Raw genomic sequence first — 17,441 nt, 5'->3', positions numbered from 1 at the left:
TGTGTGGTTATTTCGGGGGTTAAGCTAACTGGGTGGCGGGACATGGCCTGCTCCTCTACAACACATCTTGATGACTGCTACTATTTTTTCAATCAGGTGTTTAGTTATAGCTTATGTTTCTATGATGAATATATTAGAATATCTTAGCTTGTTGCTTCTATGAAAGGAGAAAGAGACTTTGAAATAACCTCTCTTCCAGCCTTTTAAAAAGAGGTTACTGGAGGGTTTTGTTAATATAATTTTTTCTTAACTTTCTGGATAAGCAAAAACAGTGTTTTAGGATTCCATAAATCAGTTTATGCAAAATTACTTTAAGATTATTTACTTACAGTTCTTCATGATTAGTGATGGTTTAAAGAACATATTTTTATAAATTCTTAGTTTGTCCAAGTCAAAGCAGAGGGAAGGTGGTTAATCATTTCCAGAAAGATCACTTTCAATAATTTGGCAAAGAAAGCACCTGTCAGACTGCTGGCGGCAATATGCACCAGTCATTGATTTAGCCTCTTTCTTTTCTTTTTCTTTCTTTCTTTTTTTTTTTTTTCAAGACAGGGTTTCTCTGTAGCTTTCGAGCCTGTCCTGGAATCTAGCCTCTTTCTAATACCTTTGAAGAATAGCACTTCTGTTGTGGACTAATTCCAGAAAAGATAAAAAATACAAGGTATACACACACACACACACACACACACACACACACACACACGCGCGCACACACACACGCAGAGAGAGAGAGAGAGAGAGAGAGAGAGAGAGAGAGAGAGAGAGAGAGAAACAATGTCATTCTAAAAATACTCCTATAGTTTGTGTTAGTATACAAATCTATTGCAAGTGTAAAATCACAAACATCATTCTCAAGAACTGGCTCTTCACATGAACATATGCTGATGATATCAGGCATGTTCAGAGCATTATGACTGTAGACCATATGATAATAGTCTGCCATAATTTACCTAGTTTTTGAAATCTTAAAGAACAAAACTAAAATGCATTTGCTGCATCGAGAACAGATGACCTTTACAAAACAATTTTCTCCCTGTGTATCCTGTGTGATTAGGTCAAACATTTGATGAACAATTTTCTTGGTACAAAGCGTTAAAATTTGCTACTATTAAGCATAAAACATCCAGTGACTCACATAAGGACATATTATTTTTGTTATTCAAAAATTTTTAAAAATCAAATGTAGCAAATGTTCTTTGCATAGCAATGCTAGAAGATTTATGTTTCAGTGTTCCTTTACCCCGAGTTTTAATGCACTTTAGTTTAGTGTCTTTGTTTCTCATAAATATAAATACGCTGTGGCTGACAAAAAGTTTATGAAGCTACTGAATGGAGTTTTTTCCATGATATTTATTGAACTCTATATTTTTCTCTGTTCCCCTCCCTGCCCCTCTCCCCCTTCAATCCTCCTCCAAAGTCCCCATGCTCCCAACTTACTCAGGAGATCTTGTCTTTTTATACTTTCTACTTCCCATGTAGATTATATCTATGTAAGTCTCTCTTAGTGTCCGTATTGTTGTCTAAGTTCTCTGGGATTGTGGTTTGTAGGCTGGCTTTATTTGCTATATGGTTAAAAACCATCTATGAGTGAGTACATGTGAATAGACCCATATCTATCACCATGCACAAAGCTCAAGTCCAAATGGATCAAAGACCTCAACATAAAGTCAGCCACACTGAACATTATAGAAGAGGAAGTGGTGAGTACACTTGAACACATTGGCACAAGGAACCTCTTCCTAAATATAACCCCATCAGCATAGACACTGAGAGAAACTGTTAATAAATGGGATCTCCTGAAACTGAGAAGATTCTGTAAAGTAAGGGACACGGTCAACAAGACAAAAGGACAACCTACAGAATGGGAAAAGATCTTCACTAATCCCATATCAGACAGAGGTCTGATCTCCAAAATATACAAAGAACTCAAGAAATTGGGCACCAAAAGATCACATAATTCAATAAAAAAAAATGAAGTACAGACCTAAACAGAGAACTCTCAACAGAGGAATCTAAAATGGCTGAAAGACACTTAAGAAAATGTTCAACATCCTTAGTCATCAGAGAAATGCAAATCAAAACAACTCTGAGATTGCATCTAACACCTGTAAGAATGACCAAGATCAAAAACATTGATGACAACTTATGCTGGAGAGGTTGTGGGGAAAAGGGAACACCTCTGCATTGCTGGTGGGAATGCAAGCTGGTACAACCCCTTTGGATGTCAGTGTGGCAATTTCTCAGAAAATTAGAAAACAACCTTCTTCAAGACCCAATAATACCACTTTTAAGTATATATCCAAAGCATGCTCAATCGTGCCACAAGGACATGTGTTCAACTATGTTCATAGCAGCTTTGTCATAGCCAGAAACTGAAAACAATCTAAATGCCCCTTGATCAAAAAATGGATAAAAAAAGTGGTACATTTACATAATGGAATACTACACAGCAGAAAAAAATAACGACAGCTTGAATTTTGCAAGAAAATGGATGGAACTAGAAAACATTATTTTGAGTGAGGTAACCCAGACACAGAAAGACAATTATCACTGAATGTAGTTAAACTGAAAAATTTCAGCAACTGAGTCCACCAATGGATCTTTAATATTTCTCTTATATCATAAAGCACTCAAACATTTCTGAAAGTCAAAACAAATTGTGATAGTTTAAATTAGATATTTTAGCATTTTTTATGTTGAGAATATGGCTTATCAAAAAGGGGACTGGAGAAAAATAAAATAACAATCACAGCCTATGGGAGTCTGACCTAGGTCCCCTGCATATACATTTTAGCCTAGTAGCTTGTTGAATTTGGGTGATTCCTAAAAGTGGGAGTGGGGGTGGTGACTGACTCTCTTGCCTACTTGATGGGACCCTTTTCCTCCTACTGTGTTGCCTCATCCAGCCTTGATATGATAGTATGTGCCTGGTATTATCGTAATTTGTTACGTCATGTTTGGTTGATGCCCCTGGGAGGCCTGTCCTTTTCTGAGGGGAGAGAGAGGTGGCATGGATCAGGGGGAGAGGAGAGATGGAGGGCCTGGAGGGAAGGGAGGGAAAACTGCAGGCGGGATGTAATATATGAGATAATAATAAAAGAAAAACAGTCACAGTGAAAAATGGGATAACCCCTACTGTTATATAAGTCATCAATTTAAAGTATAACATTCTTCCCATAATAAATAGATTTTCAAAAGTTCGGTGTTATTCCTCTTCATTTCTAAGTCACATATTGTCAATGAAAAGTACATTACTTTACAAATTCTTCATCTAAAAACAATTTTACTGCTTTTTAAAAAGCTCAGGCATTTTTCTGTAGTAAGGATTATTTCATAATATGAATTTTGTATTCATACTTAATCTGTTTAAAATAGAAATTTTCAATTAAGTATCATACATATAAAACCTTAAAATCTGGATAAAATGCTCTTCCTCTAGAGTTGCATAACATTGATAGTATAGAATCAGTATTGCCGTCTTTCTACTAGCAGAGTTGTTTGCTTTAGGGGAAGCTGACTTAATAATTAAATGTCAAAAAAAAAAACTTAGTTCATATAATTAGACTTATCAGTAGAGAAAAATCACTGGAAAATGTTAGAATTTACTTATTTTCTGCAATATTATGGATATAAAATTTTTATTTAGGTAAGTATATATGACCAAATTTCTAGTTGTATATTTTCTACAATTCCATAGCCCAAAGTGCCTCACTTTGGGCTTCCTCAAACCATCAAGTTGGTCTACTCTTTTATAAACACACCCAGGAGGTCACAGGGAATAAATAATCATGTCAGAAGAATTAAATAAAAGTCTTAAAAAACATTATAAAACAACAAAATGATGGGAATTATTTCTCATAAATAATATAACTTTTACTTTAGAAGTAAGAATGTCTCACTGTAGGAAAAAAACATTTTCTTGAAGGTTGTCTCATGTATCAGCAGTCTATATTTTCTTCCTTAAGTGGTTTTCAGTTTATAAGTTCTTTGATTTTATAATACCTTAAACTCTAATCAAACCTGATTTAGAATTTTGAGTTTCCTTAAATAATTATCCAAGGAATTTAGGTCTTTCTAGCTATGGAAGATTTATAATTTCTGGTACTTGAAGTATATATGTATACCAACTAGTTTATTGTTTTTATAGCTATATTACCACTTACCTATGTAAATAACATAAGGAAAAGAATGGATCAAAGTTAGAGTATGCAAATAGTTAAGAATTCACTTCATTTTTTTGTGGGGGTCACTTGATGGACATGGGAATATTTAAGGAGTGCGGTCAAGACCTGGTCTACATATATATTATATTATATTATATTATATTCATTATATTATATATGCACTTCATTTTTCCTTTTATGTACTTAAATATAGTCAAGTAAGGCAAAATATCCCTTAAGGTTTATGAAGAGTCTGACTCCATTTGGATTTTGACTGCTGATAGTTTTTATTTTTCTACTCTCCTGTCTCTTCCTATTTGGCTGGACCTTTAAACTCTAAAGCCACTGGTGACCACAATAAAAAATAAATCTAACTAATCTCCCTTTGCAAGCTATTTTTACATAGCTTGGAATGCCTGCCAGTTATAGTCTCCTCAAAAAGACTCCTTCTGTAAATGAACATTTTATTCATAGTTTCTTGCTGTGTGGATTATTAATATTTGAACCTAATTCAGGAGTAGTAGGGTGGAGTATTTGTTCTCCTCCTGCAGGAAATCTTATCAAAGTAAGAAGCACTGATTTAAAAAAAAATACTGGTATTGCCAATGTTTTGTCATCATATTCACTGATTTCTGTATTCCAAATTGAAAAAACGCAGACAGATAATATAAATAACATAGTAAAAATTAGAATAATAAAATAAAAAATCCTCAAGTTTAAGAGATATATGGTAATAACATATACAGTTGAAAGCATATTGTAAGAGATTGGATCCACATAGTTTTATATTTATATGTTTCTTCTCTTTATAATTTAATCATTTACTCTAATGTTTAAGTGACTCAGGCCTTGAGCAGTTTAACTCTCTTTTACATTTAAATTAAGTCTGGTTTTATGACTTCAATTTTCTCAATGGTAGATAAGTCACATCTGTACATCATAGGCCAGCTTTGGACAAACAATGCAAATTGCAATACTAAACACTCTTTATTATTAAATTGCACATGCAAATACTCTTTAACAATATTTGCAAGACCATACTAGCAGAAACACAGTATTTGTAGTTGGAAAGCTACATACTAGAACATTTTTCTGCTTACTTCCATAATGAATATTTAGACTATAGCAGACAATTTAAGATATAAAGAGATGGAAACGATATCACCTCCTTTAATAGCATTTCATTTAATCTTATTGATAAATTAAGTACTTCTTCACTTGATATTTTCCAATTTCTTTCCATGTTTTCCTGTCTTTTATTATAATTAAGAAATAGTAAATGAAGTAATAAAATCACTTTCCCTACCACTAATGTATCACATTTACTTTAACTTTCCACCATGTAACTTATTTTGTATCTTATTAATATCTTTTTAATTGTTTTTATTTCTCTTTCTTAAACTTTCTGAAGTCTGTTTATCTCTTCTGAAGTCTGGTAAGTCAAGATAATCTATTATAGGAATCTGACCAAAATAATAAAAATTATGCCATCCAGTTATTTCTAGTTATCTGGTCAATGTTCCCTAATTATATTCTGATATCCCTCTAACATGTTAATTTTACAACACTTACATAATACCCAGAGTGAACAGCTTGGACTTGTAAAATTACAATTATGGCAAATGTAGAAAGACTTGTGAAAAATTTAGTAAAATTATGATTATTACATAAAATATTCATATTTTAATATAGTTTATAGTTAAATAAAGGTAATTAATGAATTTGAGTGCTATCATAATTTGAAAATATTTTAGCTTGTATACTCTATTAACTATATGTTCTATTCACAGTATAATACTAGACTAGTTACTTGTCTGAAAAACCAGGAGCTGAACTATGAGAAGAATTTAAAATTATGAGCTGGACTCCTGTTATAGCACTTGTTTAGAGTATTAATTTTCACTTTGAATTTAAAAGTCTATTATTACTTACTGGTCTCTTCTGCAGTGTGGAGCTAAGTCAATTCGGAATTCTGGTAGGTAAATGAAACCATCAGCCTTGGTGTCCTAGGAAAAAATGAAAAAAGTGGAAGATTTAGGAGAGAGAGTTACAAATTGAAATAGAAAACCAAGAGCTAGGTCACCAGTGTTGTAGCAAACATTTTTCTAGACGGCTTATTACAGAATGCGGTTTGCTTAGCATGCACTTGAAATAGCTTTCTGCAAAGAAAATGAACCATGCATTATTTTAAAGCCAGCAATGGCAACAACAGATTTTGCATTAATGATTATAAACGATTATTTCAAAATAAGCAAACAGCTCTCACCATCATCAAGGCATTCAAAGCAGACAAAAATATATCAATGAAAGCCAGCAAAGAGAAGAGCTGTAGCAGCATTTAGAATGCTTCTAAACCTTCAGTTGTCTCACACAAAATGATGATCATACATATCAAACATTTTCCACTTCAAAGCTTCTAAAACATCTAATAGTGAAACATCTAAGGATAACATTATTTAGCATATGAGCATCACAGAGCAGAGTTTGAAATTTAATTTTTTGTTTCTTGTGTCCTTAATATCATATAAGTAACTCATCAAATTTGTAAGACATTGTCATAAATTGAAACAAAATTGTGGCTCAGTGGTTAAGAGCACTGCCTGCTCTTCCAGAGGTCCTGAGTTCAATTCCCAGCAACCGCATGGTGGCTTACAGCCACCTGCAATGAGATTTGGTGCCCTCTTGAGGAAGAAACCTGGTCAGTCACCTTCATCAATTTAGACCATGAAACCCAATATAAACAAGTTCAACAAAACTGCCTTATACAGACTGCCCATCCATGCTTCAGTATTGCCAGGGCATAAATTTCAATTCCAAATTTCATGAACACCTTCCAACATGTTTATAGAATTGACCCATGTTTACCAGGTCACTTTTTTTCAAGGATAAAAAAGGGGATTGTATTATTGTTAGTTTGTAATATTTGTAACTTACAAGAGAAAAAAGCATGAAAGTTATGAGATAGTATAAGCCTAGTAATTTTGAAATTAAAGATAAATCAAAACCTATACATTTAGTAACAACCTGATAAATGATCATTATAAAAATACTCATAAAAGTGTAATTGTTAAAAAAGGTGTCAGAACATTGATTAATCTTATATTAAGGAAATCAATTGTAAGAACATTCTTTAGATGAAAAAAAAAAGACCCACCATGGTGGACAGAATTTACTTTTGTTTTTCTGTGTCATTTATACAGGGGTAACGTACATGACACTCATCATGTCTGGTCAGAATATAAAATGATTTTGTATTTCACATTTGCTTTTGAAAACTTTTAAATATGAAGAAGAAATAATTCCACATTGAGAAAAAGGGAATAGGGAAGTATGATGGGAAATAATATTCATTAAAGTTTTATGTGACAGACATTATACAAAGGTTATTTTCATATGCTAACTCCATTATCATAAACAATCATTGATTCAACTATTAGTTTTGAATATATATATATATATATATATATATATATATCCACATATGGTATATAAATTTCTGACTTGGTTAGGTGATACCAGATGAGACAAATATAGTACTTTTGAAAGCTTATGATCCAAGAGGAGACAGTTTTAATAAAAGTAAAATTATAAGGGTTAAAATCTTGTGATAAAACTTACATAGTGCTGAGAGCTAATGAGAATTGAAATGGTGGAGTAGGATCAAGAAAGACTATGCTAAAGAAGTGATGTATTTCTGAAGTAAGATCTGAAGGTAGATTAAGTTTTTAATGAAGTTAACAACTAGGGATCATGTAATATTACAAGAAAAAGGAAGACCCATGTAAAGATTTCATAAATGGATGGAACACAGTACAGGAGAAAATAGAAGTGGCTAGTGTAGCTGGAATGTAAAATCCACAGGGTGGATATTATAAGATGTAACAGAAGAGGTGCAGGATTTATATAAGGTCTGATAGTCCATGTTAAGGACATTTTAATGTAAGAGTTATGGAAAGTTAGTAATAGCTTTCAATAGACAAATGAGAAAATGGGGTGAAACGAGGTAGTAGGAATATGGCAAATTTATATTTCAGAGATCCCCTAATTACAGTGATAAACTAGAGGGAGACAAAAGTGAATATAACAGACAAAGTATAGGCTGTTGAAATAATTTCAAAGCTAACAATGGCTTGGAATAGACAGTGGAAATGTAGGGAAAATGATGAATTTGATAGATACTTAGGGGATAATTTTGGTGAGCATAGTTATGGATATCCAGTAAGAAGTTAAAGAGTGGGATCTGCAGAAAACTACATGGAAGAGATCATTTGAGGATGGTGGTGTAATGAATTTTTCTTTGTACATGTTGATTAGGGGAAAGCTTGAGAGCCCAATAGAGAGATTATTGAACTCATGAATCCTAAATAAATGAAGAGAAATTTACCATATAGAAGTAAATCTATCTGACGTCTGCATAATATAGTAATTGAGGCTGTATACATTGGAAAATAATTATTGAAAGATGTGTATAACAATAAGAAAAACTTGAGCTGGTTCCTGAAGAATGGAAACTTAAGTGTCTTAGAAAATATAACAATTTTGGGGAAAAAGGTGTTAAGGAGGAGTGCCATGATGAAAATAAGGAAAGGTCAAATAAAATGAAGTCTGAAAGTGTCTTTTGGATTATCAACATAACAGCTTCATTTTCATCTGCTGAAAATTGTTCCAAGAAAGTTGGGGGTAGGGAGAGTTTAGAGAACAGTTGAAGTGGGTAAATAAAAACAGAAAGCATTAAGAATAGTATCTAGAAGCTTGGCTGTACATGACAGGCTGTGAACGCTGAAGCTTTAATCAAAGCTCGTTACTCCTCTCCCCACTGGGATAATTTTCAGACCATCTTATAATCAGTATATCCAAAAGAAAACTTATGACTTTGCCAGTTCCATCCTGTAAAATGATATTTGTTTGACTTTATAACCAGCAAAAGACGCCTCTTTCATTTCACTCTTTATCTAAACGAAAGGATTCTAGTACTTTTAAAAAAGTTTCTGAGATGGATCTGGTTGAGAGGAAGAGGATCAATACAAAGGAGAAAGAGAGATGAAAATTTTGGCAAGTATTACAACTTGTTTGACCTCTTGAAGTTAATAAGTGAAAGGGCTTGGAGTAAAACCAGGTATTTTTTGTTTCAAAACCATTATGTCATTGATTAAAATGCCTTCACTAGACATACTAGACAACCTAGACAGTGTTTTAAAAAGCAAGAAGTAGCATCAAAAGCTTATTCCTGACATTTAGTATTATGAACATCTTTTCATTTGTCTGAAGTGTATCCACTTAACTAATACCAAAAGGACTATTTTCAGCAACAGACTTTCATTGCTTCCTGGTGTACTTACATTCAGATGTGAGAACCAGTAGAGAGTTGAGTGCTTCAAAATAAACCAGTATTTTTTCCAACTGAAAAAGGAGATTCCTCTAGACGGTCTCTTATGCCAAAGCCATCCTTCACATTTCCCGTGACCCAGTTCCGTACAGGCTATTGCACAAAACTGAGCTTTAGACCAAGAACGACGGTCTTCCTCAGAGAAAAATGTGGGCAAGAGATTTCTAAACCAAGACACTGCAAAAAATGAATAGGAATAGGATGTTAGCTTGGATATCACAGCAATGTAGATTAAATTATCATAACATTTTCCTAAAGTTTACAACAATCTAACAACTTGTTCTCACTACAAATGGCAATAGTTTTATTTTTCTTTACCTATAGTCATTTGCATTTCTTATTTTGTCAATAGTCATTTAAGCATTTATTTTGCTTTTCTTCCTAATGTTCTACTAATTTTTAAGTTGATTGATATATTAAGGATATTATCCTTCTGTCTGTCATGTATATTCAAAATTTCTCCCCAATATATCTGCCTTTTACTTTTGTTTATGGCACTGTGTATGTATACAGTTTTTAACTATTTAGTCATAGATAGGAAAATTATATGATTTTTTTTCCTTAAAAGTTTTACTAATTTTTGCATGCAAATCATTAATACCTCTTGCTTTCTGTATATCTTATAAAATAGGAATCTTGGAATATTTGTATTTCAAATGTTCTGACAGTTGCTCTAAACCATCTACTGAATACTATTTTCTCTATTGATTTTAATTATCATCATCATTTTCCTCTGAATTATTTTGTCTATTTTTATATTTCTAATTTGACTCTTTTTAAAAATAACTTTAAAGTATTTCATAATAAACATGGAAATTTGGCCTTGAAATACTTAAATGTATTGAGCTTCTCAACCCTTGCTTTGTAAAAGGTCAAGACAAGCTTATTCTTACTATTAGACATTAAAACTGTTCATATTATATTCATTATAAGTGCTATATATGTCACTCCAAGTTTATAGTCGCACTTCTGAAAACTTATCACTCTGGATTCCAGCCTGTAACAATTACTCTAATTACTAATTTGATGTTCTCTCAGGGTCATACTGATATAAGCAAAATTTCCAGCAGGTTCAAGTTGAATAGCTGCTCATATTAGGTTACTTAAAAAGTATATATATATATTATAGATCTCTTTGCAAAGCTATTCAAAGTTGCATAGTTTTTGTATGGTCATCTATTTATTAGGAGTACATTCCTGCAGAGAACAGTTTAACACACAATTATAAAGCCATATCATTGCTTATACAGTAATTCACTTTGTTGTGTTAGTTCATACATGTATAAATATTGGAAAAAATGTATACTAGGATTATAATAACTTTTCAATATTGATACTTCAAATCTTGGCCTTTACTTTCCACTTCTACTGTGGAAGGTAGAGTGATAAGGATAAACTCTTCTTCAAGACCTTACAACAAATATTTTAAAAAGCTACAAATGAATTTGAGATCTTTGGTCCACTGAGAGAACATCAAGACCAACAAATTTCAAGTGATATTTGCAATATTGTTGCTAGTTGTAACAGATCTTGATCCAGTATCTAAGTCTTCAATTATACCTGTTTCCTATATTTGTCCATAATTCTTACTGAAATTTTTTAAGGATCCATTTACTTTAAAGCCTTTTAGTGGATCCATATTAAGGGTGGTAATTTGATAGTTTGCTAAAACATTGTTAAAGTAAATGTGTGCACTGAGGGAAGGTTTAGTAAAATTACGTCAGCAATATTGTTTTGTCTAAACATTTGGAGTAATCATGTGGCAGGTTTCTTCTAACACGGGCTCCACTACAAAATTCAGTAAACCTATCTGTCTGAAAAAGACATCCCTTTTTAACAAAGAGAAAAGAGTATTTTGTCTATTCTATGAATTTTCTGTAAGACAAGAAGTAAAATAAATCATGAAAAGAAATCCCTCAGTGTATAACATACAGGTTTTCTATATTTCACACGCACACTTGCCCCACGCACATGCACATGTATATAATCTTTTACATCATTTTGGAATATTTAACTTTATTTATTGTCAGGAAAATTACCCATTATAAAACTTGGGTAGTTTGAAGAATGACTGACAAAACAAAAATGTATGCAGTCAATGAAAGCTTGAGTTAGATATAATTCTTAGAACCTATATCTTTCTATTTCATTGGATTGACTATTGTTAGCAGGATATTTTTATATGGCATGCATATATTAATAAAACTACATGTTCATACTACTGTTCTTTAAAAGGAACTATAACAAAAATGTTTCATAACATTTCTGAGATTTTTAGGATTGACATTATGCTTCAACTCCTCAGTACAAGCAGTAGTTGAGAGAAATGCATTCACCAGAACAGAAGGAAACAAAGCCAACAAGAAGAAACTTACAATCAATCCAGGTTTGAGCCTTTGCCTTCATGAAACAATTTATAAAATCCTATAAAGAAAAGTAAATGCAAATTAGCTAATCCATCAAGTTAAATGCTATAATAATTTCTATATTCATTTGATCAGGTCATGATAACACTTTAATTTCATTTAACAACATAGAAGTAATATAAAAACACTTTAGGAGTTACTAGTCATTTTATTATAGAAAAGAGATAAATTAGAATGTAAGAGCCACAGGATGAACAGAACTTCTGTGAAAGGCTGGTCTCTGGACATGACATGGCTACCGTACACATGAACTCAAGCTGCTGTTATAAAACCTACAGAAGATCAAGTGAATTTAATATTCCATCATGGAGGAAGGAGGGGCTCTTGATCCCCTACCCTAAGCTAAGGAGCTAAGGACAGTTAATGACTGTTAAAGAAGGGTGTGTCATTTTTCACTGTATGTGAGAGGGTGGGGTAGCCATTAGAGGAGGGGAGGAAGTGGAAAATTTTGATTGTAAAAATAAAAAAAAAGATCTGCCCAAGGAGAAGAGAACTTGCACACTTGGCCTAAGAAAAAAGAATTTAAATGATTAGAGTATTATACTCTATTTTGTTAAAGTCTCCCTTAATTTCTAGAATGAAGCTTAGTTTCATCTGTTATGTTGCTTTTTAAAACATAGGTGGTCAAATTATTATTAGATATTCCATAATTTTACATTTATATTAAAAACTGACTATTCTGATACTTTATTATTTTGTTTTAGCAATAAGATGTGAAAGCTCAAAAAACTAACTTGGAATTAAAATGATCAACTTAAGTATAAGAAAAGAAGTTTCATAACAGTTTTTGTGCCAGGCTTCTTTGTAGTAGGCAGTTTTGTAATTTTCCAATTTATTCTATTGCTTGTTAATTTCTGAGTTTTCTTCTATCAAATTTTCTTTTACATTTTTACTGAAAAATATAATTTCCAGTTCAACATACACATCTGTAGTTTTTCTTTACTTAATTAATTTTTAAAAATTAAATTAAAATATAATTACATCACTTTCTGACTTTCCTCTCTTCCCAGTCCTCTCTGCCTCCTTCCTCCATTCCCTCCCATGTCTCCTCCCTCTGTCCTCTCCCATGTCTCCTTCCTCCATCCCTTCCCAAGTCTCCACCCTTCCATCCCTCCGATGTCTCCTTCCTTTATTCCATCCCATGTCTCTTGAGGACTCACTCTCCAATCAATGGCCTCCTCCTTTTGATTATTATCGTTATCTATCTATCTATCTATCTATCCATCCACCCACCCATCTATCTATCTATCTATCTATCTATCTATCTATCCCGTTCTAAACAGGTTTTCTTTAGACTTTTAAAGATAATTCCTCACTCTGAAGCCCAGGCTTGCCTTAAATTCAAAATTCTATGCCTTCACCTCCTGATTACTGGAATCACATGCATGTATCATTGTGTCTGACTTATAATTTCTTTTTTTTTCATTTTTTTTTAAGACAGGGTTTCTCTGTAGCTTTGCTCCCTGTCTTGGAACTAGCTCTTGTAGTCCAGGCTGGCCTCAAACTCACAGTGATCTGTCTGCCTCTTCCTCCTGAATGTTGGGATTAAAGGTGTGCACCACCGCTGCCCAATGACTTATAATTTTTAATGATAGCAAAAATAATAAAATAGAAATTGGTAACACCTAAAGCCCTGACACATACCTGTGGCCAGTTGCCTCACTACAAATCACTAAATACTAGCAATTTTATTTTACTTTCTGCAGTTATTTTTATTCTAATACTTTGATTCTTGTGATCACTTTGCTCTGTTTAAGATGTGATAATTTTTAATCTTAAGGGAGAAAGTAAATTTCCAGCTTATATTAACACATCTCCCTTGATTCATCCTCCCACATTTTGTTACATTCATACTTTTAGCTCTTCAACAGGTAACTTCCCTCTCCAAATAAATTAATTTTGATAATCATTATTGCTTCCTACTGTGTTGGTACATATACGAACCCAGCAGTTTAAAGTAGAGATTCATTACTATTATAATAAAATAAAGCTATAGTTTAAAATCCATATGCCACTAATTATATTAATGTGTCAAGATTACCAAGAAAGTAGATATACTTTTTGATCTTTTACTAAAATATATATATGTTTCAGTAATTCATAAGCTAAATCAAACCACATTTGAAGCTATGCTTTTAGTTTACTGAGTAAAGTTTAATTGGTTGTGTATATGAAGTTAGATTGGCCTATATTAAAGAAATCAGACACTAATCTTTACTGCACTTTGTAGTACATAAACTGTTGCTGACAAGATTTTAATTGAGATTAAGGTTTTATTACTTTCATTGAGCTGTAAGAAAGTGTAGACAGCTTTCAAATTTTCTGGATAATTCTCCATATATATGCTTTCAGTGTAAATTATTTTTACTTTTGAAAGAAGATTGAACATATACAATTATGAAGTATACAATTATAAAGTGTGTGTATATAGTTTATTCCATATGATCTTATCACCTAAAGTCATATAAAGTGGATTTAACATAATTTTTCCTGTGATAACAATGAAAAATATTTCAAAATGAAACAGTGTAAGATCACAGTTAGTGACTTAAGAAGAATAACCAAGGCCACTTGGATCAACATTTCTTGATAACTAGGCCAGCAATCTTTCTGCATTAACATATATGGAAACCAACATTCAAATACATATAATAATATGCCTATCATAGAGCAGATACATAATACATGATAATATTGTAATTATTTGAAATCATAGTTATCAAAAAGATAATAATCAGAAGCGGAAACAGACATATTCCAAAATAGGAAACCTATACATAAAATCAATATTTCAAATTATCAATGTAAAAATTATCTTTTCAGATTATAATTACATAATTCATTCCTTTACTCTTCTTCTCAAAACATTCCTATATATCTCTTATTTCTCACACTCTCTCAAACTCATTGCGTTTTTCATTAACTGTTATACACATATATGTATATAAAATACATAATATAATTACATATATGTGTATATGCTGAGCTAACCTGCTCAGTTTGTATAAGTTACACACACACACACACACACACACACACACACACACACATGCTTTCATGCCTCATCATTTGGTATTGCATAACCATTTGGTATGCTCTTCTTTGGGAAGGACTATTTCTCTTGCTGTCACTATAGTTACCAAATGTTTAAACAACAATACTGAATGTATTTAATGACTTAAAAAAAATATTTGGAGAGTTCCAAGAGTAAGTTTAGGTTCCTGTAATGCTCCACAAATGCCTCAAATCAAAAGTTTTATGTCATAAAATACCTAATATTTAGAGTAATACTTTAAATGCATAATACAAAGTATTTAGCATTATTGTTAAAATCAGTTTCCTTTAAATAAAATTCTAAAAATACGGAAACATATTTTGCAATTAAACAACAAAATTTAGCAGCATATATAATAAATTACAATTACTTTATAAGAATTATCAGTCCAAATTATATTTTTAAATATTTGGCATGACTAGAATGTGATTTAAAGGTAGCAATACTTTTAACTGGTGAAAAGGTCCCAATACTATTATGGTTTCTTACTTCATTAATTTTCAGTGAAATGCATTGTTAAATTTCAGGTAAACTTAATTAATAGAATTTATTTTAAGTGATCAAGTTAAAGGAATACTTTGATAGGATGTATTTATGCTGAGCTAACCTGCTCAGTTTGTATAATTCATGCCTGATCATTTGGTATTGCAAATTGGATGTTTGAGGGTCTGTGTACCCTATTAGAAAGCAAATCTTAAAAAGAGAAATGCATTGCCAGAGAAAGACAAAGGCAAATAAGAAAACTGGTTCAAGAGAAGAGAGATAATTTGGAAGAAGAGGCAAAGATTCAAAGTAAATCTTTACATAATTATTTATGAAAGTACATCTGGAAGCAAAACAATATTTAAACAGTAACAAAAAGTATGCAATATTGAAAAGGAAACAAACAAGTACTAACAGGCAACAAGAAAAAAAATTGGGGAAAACAAAAATTGACAGCTAAGCTATTGGAGGAACTTTCCAACTTGAAGAGTCATGGGGCTATATATTACTAACTGTGCAGATTTAAAGTGAATGTAATGCTTGCTCATTACTAATATAGCAGTGCTTTTTTTTCCATCTTGAGTTTTAGTTTTTTATTCATAGATTTCTTTACATCAGTTGTTCTCAGTATGTTGGAGGATTCTTCTCCCATGGGAATAAATATCTGTCAACATCTTAAGACATGCTTCAAGTCACAGCTTTCAGATATACTATTGTCATCTACAGAGAATCCAGGAAGCTACTATAATACCCTTCTGTAGGCAGAACATATCCTATGACAAATAATATTTTCGCTTGAGAAAGTGCTCAGGTTGAGATACTCTGTTTTAGTCAAAGACTGTCAGAAAGATCAGAGGTAGAATTGCCAAACCATGTTAAAACACTGAAAAATGGCATTTCCCATATTATAATTAAAATTAAAATCAGTCCTCTGATTCTCCTTTCTATTTTGTAAAGAGTCATCAATTTAGTAATTCATTAAATTTTATTTTAGTATTCTAGATTGTGTGAGAAAAAATAACCTGCATATTTCTCTCACAATAATTCAGACTATGTGTAATAAATACCACGGTAACAGAATGTTTTGACTATTTGTATGTACTATCTTGGCAGCTTACTAAGAGATGAATTGAGACTCTGATGAAATATTCAAAAGTTAGTTACTATTTTTAAGTGCAGGAATTCCTTTCAGAACATTAAAGGAATTAATTAAAAGGGTTTCACTTGGGTTTAAATAGGCTATTTTGGCAAAACGTTAATTTAAAAAGCATTTTCCCAGAAAGCAGCCAGATACATTTAATTTGCAATTTAAGAATTAAAATGGACACCATTGACATCATTTGCCATACCACTAAGATTGCTACAATTCTACTTTCAATTGGCATAGTGTTTGTCTTGTGTCTTAATCCCTTTTCACTTCTACAGAACATTTGGACATTTGCCCTCTTCTACTATACAATTTCTCACTTGATATTATCCAAAAGACCAAGAATCATTACCTTCTTTTACTATGGGCTTGGATTTTTAAGCTTAGAACATTTGCCATTATGCCATTAAGTAGATGGTAGTATCTAGGTTATAACTCAGCCCCAAACAAGTAGATATTAAGTGGTATGCCTTAAACACATAGGTTAACATGCTTTAAAAATCCTTTAGTTGATATTTCCATTTTTGTTTTCCATTAATAACTGTACCATGGAGAATATAATAACAAATTATCTTCCTCAACCACTAGCATTTGTTTATTTTATTTTATTTATATTTTGTTTTTTCAAGACAGGGTTTCTCTGTGTAATAGTCCCGGATTTCCTGGAATTCACTTTGTAGACCAGGATGGCCTCAAATTCATAGAGACCTACCTGCCTCTGTCTCCCTTGTGCTGGGATTAAAGACGTGCACCAACATGGTTTGGCTAATCCTAGCATTTA

Source organism: Microtus oregoni, unplaced genomic scaffold, assembly GCF_018167655.1.
Source record: "Microtus oregoni isolate MIOR12 unplaced genomic scaffold, Mior012 000107F_ref0000227, whole genome shotgun sequence".
NCBI classification, from domain to species: Eukaryota; Metazoa; Chordata; class Mammalia; order Rodentia; family Cricetidae; genus Microtus; species Microtus oregoni.
The sequence above is the reverse complement of the archived record's forward strand: the minus strand, read 5'-3'. Positions refer to the sequence as shown.